Genomic DNA, 5,914 nt, shown 5'->3' with positions numbered 1-5,914 from the left:
TAACATCACTAACCTTAACTAACCACCTTCCCCTGCCTGTATATTATGTGGTGGGTGGTCCCACGTAGTGTCTGCATATCACGGAAAGCTATATCACATTTTTCAAAGGGTAATCTATTTATCCACATTTTTTATTTTCTCCGAGGTTCGTGAGGTGCAGGGCTAATTAGAAGCTTAAGAATGAAGCATGCAATTTGTTAGGCTCTGTTTGTCTGTTTGTTTACAATGCCTTCGGACTTTGTGTTCTAAGCCTGATTTTTACAGTTTCTGGTTTGATTACGCTTTTGGGTTATTTGAATAAAATATTATCTATTTCGTGATGATTGTAATTAAGATAGTTATTTTTGGACAGGACTCACAAAGTTGAAAATACCTAATTCCTTGTCTGTTCAATTGAATTCTATCTAAGCTATTGAACTTCCTATCTGTCCTTTTTTCTTTTGTAATTATTGCACAAACATTTTGCTCAGACAAGTGAAAACACTTCATCGCATTTTATTCAATTTCCAGCTTAAGGCCACTTGCCTGCTCGTACCAAAGGAAAATCAATCAAAAATTTTGGGTCCATGGTAAGTGCCTGTCGCTGGTCCTTTGACATTGTTTGCGTGATATCCTGCCAGTTTGCAACGCTGTTTTGCTTGTGAACAGCGATTGCCTATTGCCCGCAATAGGAGCAATTGACTTCATTTTGGCATACAAAAAAGCCCTTCTAAGTTAGGCTAGAATATGTGTAACAGAGATGCCAGTTAATAATGAACTTTATTGGGCATTCCTTTCACTTTGCTTTGTTATTTTAGATTTCGTATAAAGCTACAATATTATGGACTTTGATTTTAAATCAATAATTGTAAACTCTTCTTAATTTTGTAATGGAAATATAAGTCCTTTTTATACCAGTAGCACGTTTCCATGCTAACCGAAAAAAAATCACCCTAGGAGTAACCTTTGGATTTATCTTATAAACATTTTTTCTGACTTAGTAGGCTGTTCCTTTTAAAAAGTCTGTAGACCTCTGTGAAAATACTTCCAGAGCTCAGTTTGCCTCTAGCCGACAATGTGTGAACATCTATTTTATTTCACGCAAAAAAACATTTTTATTTTCTTCTTCAATTTTTTATATTATTTATTTTAATATATTTAATTCATCAAGATGTGCAATCACATCCAAATATTCCTTTGAGTTCTTCCGAAATATTTTTTATTTTTATTGATGATGATTTTTCGGATTTCAGATTTAATCGGACATCCTTCTTTCCTTATTTTCTTTAATTTTATTTAATTTTTGTTTTAAGGCTTGGTTTGATAACCGATTAGAGATGGGAAATCTCCTTTATGTCTATCGTTGTTTAAGAGCATCCCTGGTATTTTGACAGCTACGACAGCTTTTTTGGGAACTGGTTCACGCAAGTGGTTTGTTTGAAAATTATGCCCCTTAATTTATACTGAAAAATTATGCCCCCTAATTTATACCGAACAAATTAGACCCTTAATTTTTATCACAGCGACAGCCGTTATCGTCGGTGAATTGGCCGGAGTATAGTGCACCAGCGGGGCAGCGCGCTGCTGCTGCTATCCTTCTCAGGGAGCCATATTGACCTTCCCATGAATTTTCTACATTTCAAAGGGGACATCTCAGGAAATTTGAGAAAAAATCTAAAAAAAAATTTTGTTCTAACCAAAACAATTATTTTTATTTTGTTCATTTTCCTCATTTTTATTTTTTTTCTCGATGTTGGCCCTTAACTGATCGCCAAAAGAATGGAGGTCCTTATTTTTCAACTTTAATTATTTAAATCCAGGATAACCATTAACCTGTAACGTTATCCCTTCAACACTTTAAGGGTCCCCTTTTAATAACTCATCATGTGATAAACTCCCACTTAAACTGTAATCTAATAAAAAAGAGCCTAGAAAAAAATAAAAAGCCCATAATGGAGTAAAGAGTGGCAAACTTTTTTTATAACGTTATTTTCTTTTATGATTTCAAAATGTTAAATCCAATCTTTTGTATATTCTTTTCAAAGGGGACCTTCTCCAAATAACCCCCAAACAGCGTGACTCATTAAATAAAAATTAAAATATATATTGTTACCCGAAGTTGCTGTGCGAAAACAAAAATCTTGAACGCACTTTCTGGCAGCATAGCTAGCTTCGAGTAGTTTTATTTAGTTCACTGCTTAATTGCTGCTGCTAAACACTGCTTAAAATTCTAATTAAATTCTTGAAGCGAACCTGACCGCGTGAGTTTCCGTTATCAACTGTTGGCAGCAGGCCAGGATTCTTTGGGCCGAACAACAGTTAAACGAAGCCAGGCCGAATCGGCAAAGAAAGCGAAACGGCTGCTGGCCTAAGGATGTTAAAGGATACGCGGGCTTTCGGGACACTTCAAGTTGCACTTCAAACTTGTAGGCCATCGAACAGGTTTCGGCAAACAATCACCATTGGTAAAATCCAAAGTAAAGAATTCTTTAAAGAAAATAGGTCAAGTAACACAATTAAATGAAAAAAACTATGCCTATAAAAATAGGAAAAGAAAAATAACAAGAGTAAATACTTTTCCAGGGAAAAAGCCGGCACCGAAAACGACCCCATTGTTACAAGCCATATTTTCATCAATAATAATTTTCATAACGTCATTGGACAAAGTTAGAAATCACCCCAATAAAAAAACGAGATCTAAGACGGGAAATATTGAAATACCAACTAAATATGAATACCATATTTTAAGTATTAATCACCCAAAAACAGAATTAATCTTAGACAAACTCCTATTAGAAACAAAATAATTTAAAGACATACTTCAAATCCAATATCTCGTGGATAAGAACAATGAGTGCTCTTTATCAAATTGATAAGTTAGATCAGTGGTTCCCAAACTTTTTTTCTGTCATGGACCCCTTTGAGGACTTTGCAGGATCCGGTGGACCCCCTGCAGCACTCACCCCCCCCCCCGATCATACAAAATTTTCAATGTAATTGATGTTGTTGATATCACAGGCCAACAGCAAAAAATCTCCACGCATAATTTTACCTGCTCCATAACCTTTAGGTTTCCCTGAACCAAAGTCCTGAACAAACATAGTTCTATCACCCACTGTTTCCGCGGTACACCTAAGAGAAGAAATTGATCAAATTTTACCATATATTGAATTATGTAGGCCGTGTAATACCGATGACCATCATTGCTTCCAGTACATATCATTTTTGAAATGTATGTGTACCAACTAAAATTAAAAAATGGTATCTAGCAGTTACCATATCTTTGGAATACTCATCCAAAGTTGAAATCTCAGATTTTTTACGTTAATTTTTGGTCTTCTATTATTTTTCCCCAAACATTTTTCTATGGAAGATTTTTATTTTCTTATTGAAATCAGTAGATCACACCATGTTTTAATTTTGGATTTAAGGAAAAACTCGAAATAATTTTATTGAATTTATTATAGGTGGTTAAGTAATATTTTCTTCAATTAAATTGGAGTTTTTATTCTCATATTTTCAAGTATGGCTAAGTATGGTTGTGTGTATTACATTACTCTTTGTAAATTAGTGTATTATTAAATGCAATTTGGCTTATTCCGCCTCTGTTAGTTGTTTAGGGACTGTCGAAGAGGCCAGGTGTTTGAAAAGACAGTTTCCCGCATTTGTTTTGATCTGATTGATCGGAAATGCCATAACTTTGGTGATTTTTTAGTTAGAGGGTTGGGACTTTCCACACATGTTATGTTTGACCAAAATATCTTATGTACAAAATTTCATAAGGATCGGCCGACTATATCCTATAGCTGTCATAGAACGATCGAAATTGGCATAACTTTGGTGTTTTTTAAGTTAGAAAGATGGGACTTGGTACAGATTCTATTTTGGACAAAATAATCGGATTTGCCAAATTTCATAAGGATCGGCCGACTATATGCTATCCGCTATATATCAAGTCGGCCGATCGGCCGCTCCGGGACTCAACTGCAAGGGTATATCAACTTCGGCTCCGCCTGAATTAATGTTTGTTAATTAATGTTGGAGCTAAATATGGTGCAAATGTCGATGTAAATAATATTTTTTATTAATATTTGACCCACTTTGGGCCAATAAAAACGGAAATAGAAAAGTACAAAGCCTTTGTTTTTAATTATGGTGCAAATGTCGATGTAAATAATATTTTGTATTAATATTTGACCCACTTTGGGCCAATAAAAACGGAAATAGAAAAGTACAAAGCCTTTAAATATGACATATGGACTGATAACTTCTAAAAAACAGCATATTTGTCATGCACTGTCCATTGCATAAGGGAGGGAGTTTTGGTCGATCGCCTTATAGCCATGAAGTCAATCAAGGGCTCGCCCAGCACAGTTTTGTTAACTCTATCTTTATGTTACAAGTATAATTACAATTTTTTCTTTATCAAGGTGCCAATATAAAGACAAAAATAGAGGCAATTTTGAAGGACTTTGGATGTGACCTTGAAGTACACAAACCCGTAAAACCACTTGCCACCTGCAAAAACCACTTGCTTAACAACGCTGTTGAAAAAGCTATTAACGCTATTCCCGAGGTGGAAAATATTGTCACAAGTTGCAGCAAGCTAGTCAGATATTTCAAAAAGTCAGAAAATAATTCATGGTTAGGGGTGTCTTTAAGGAGTTTTTGTCCAACTCGGTGGAATACCGTCTACTATTTGCTTAAGTCGATTGAAATAAATTGGATAGAGCTAACAGCAATTTTAAAAGAAAAAAATCAGACCTGCAGAGTGGGTGACATCAATATTAATCATTAGGTGCAATTGTACGATTGCAGGCAGTTTTTGAGAATGTGTCCAAAAAACTTGAAGCTTCTAAACGCCCAACGATACATTTGGGGGTAGCATCTCGGTGAAACCCTTGCTCCAGCGGCAGCACAAGGAGCCCTAGCGGCTCAAGTGGAAGCGAGGGGGTATTCTATGACCCCCTTGCATCACCGCCCTAACCTAACCTAACCTAATTCTCACAAACTGAGAAAGAGACCATTATTAATGATAATGAGACCATTATTAATGATTGCAAAATTATTATGAGTCAATTTCTTCAAGACAATTCTGACCTCAACAATAATGAAGCCCAGTTAGTATATGATGAATTTGCCGTTTATTTCGATGTCCCCAAATTTGAGACAATACAGGACAAGGTGGAACAAGAAATTTTTGGATATTCCAATATTAAGGTTACATACACTCCTGATTTTAATGCTTTAGCTTGGTGGCATGTAAATAAGCAATTTTTTCCGCTATTGCACACAACAAGCTGCAAAATATTTTGCATTCCAGTGAGCAGCGCGGCTTCGGAACGGACCTTTTCAAACGCAAGAAATTTGATAACAGAGAAGCGTTGTCAAATAGCCACTAACTCTGAAAATATTACCAAAATAATGTTTTTGCATTCCAATTTAAATTAGATATAAGTTCGCTGCATTTAATTTGTTTTTGTTTCCTTTTATTTACATTTACAACTCGAATCATTTGAATGAAACATCTATGTTTTCAACGTTCTCAATTCACTCAATTCGTTTCCTTCTTCCAAATGATTGTGCAATTGAGTACCTCTCACATAATGTTGGCTTCGCTCTCAAATTCACTCCACTCATTTTTAGCATTGTGCATTTGAATGGGGGTTTTTTGCCACTCATGCAGATGCTGTATACTATACAGCCTAACAGTGGTTACTATTTTTCAAGCAGCAAACAGACGGACAGACGGACATGCTTATATCGACTCAGGAGGTGATTCTGATCATATATATATATATTAGACATCTGCATAAGTGGCATAAAACCCACATTCAAATGCACAATGCTAAAAATGAATTGAGTGAATTTGAGAGCAAAGCCAACATGATGTGAGAGGGTTGGATCTCTTACGCCTACTCATTTGCACAATCCT

The sequence above is a fragment of the Drosophila ananassae genome, unplaced genomic scaffold (genome assembly GCF_017639315.1).
Source record: "Drosophila ananassae strain 14024-0371.13 unplaced genomic scaffold, ASM1763931v2 tig00000122, whole genome shotgun sequence".
NCBI lineage: Eukaryota > Metazoa > Arthropoda > Insecta > Diptera > Drosophilidae > Drosophila > Drosophila ananassae.
Note: the sequence above shows the minus strand (reverse complement) of the source record.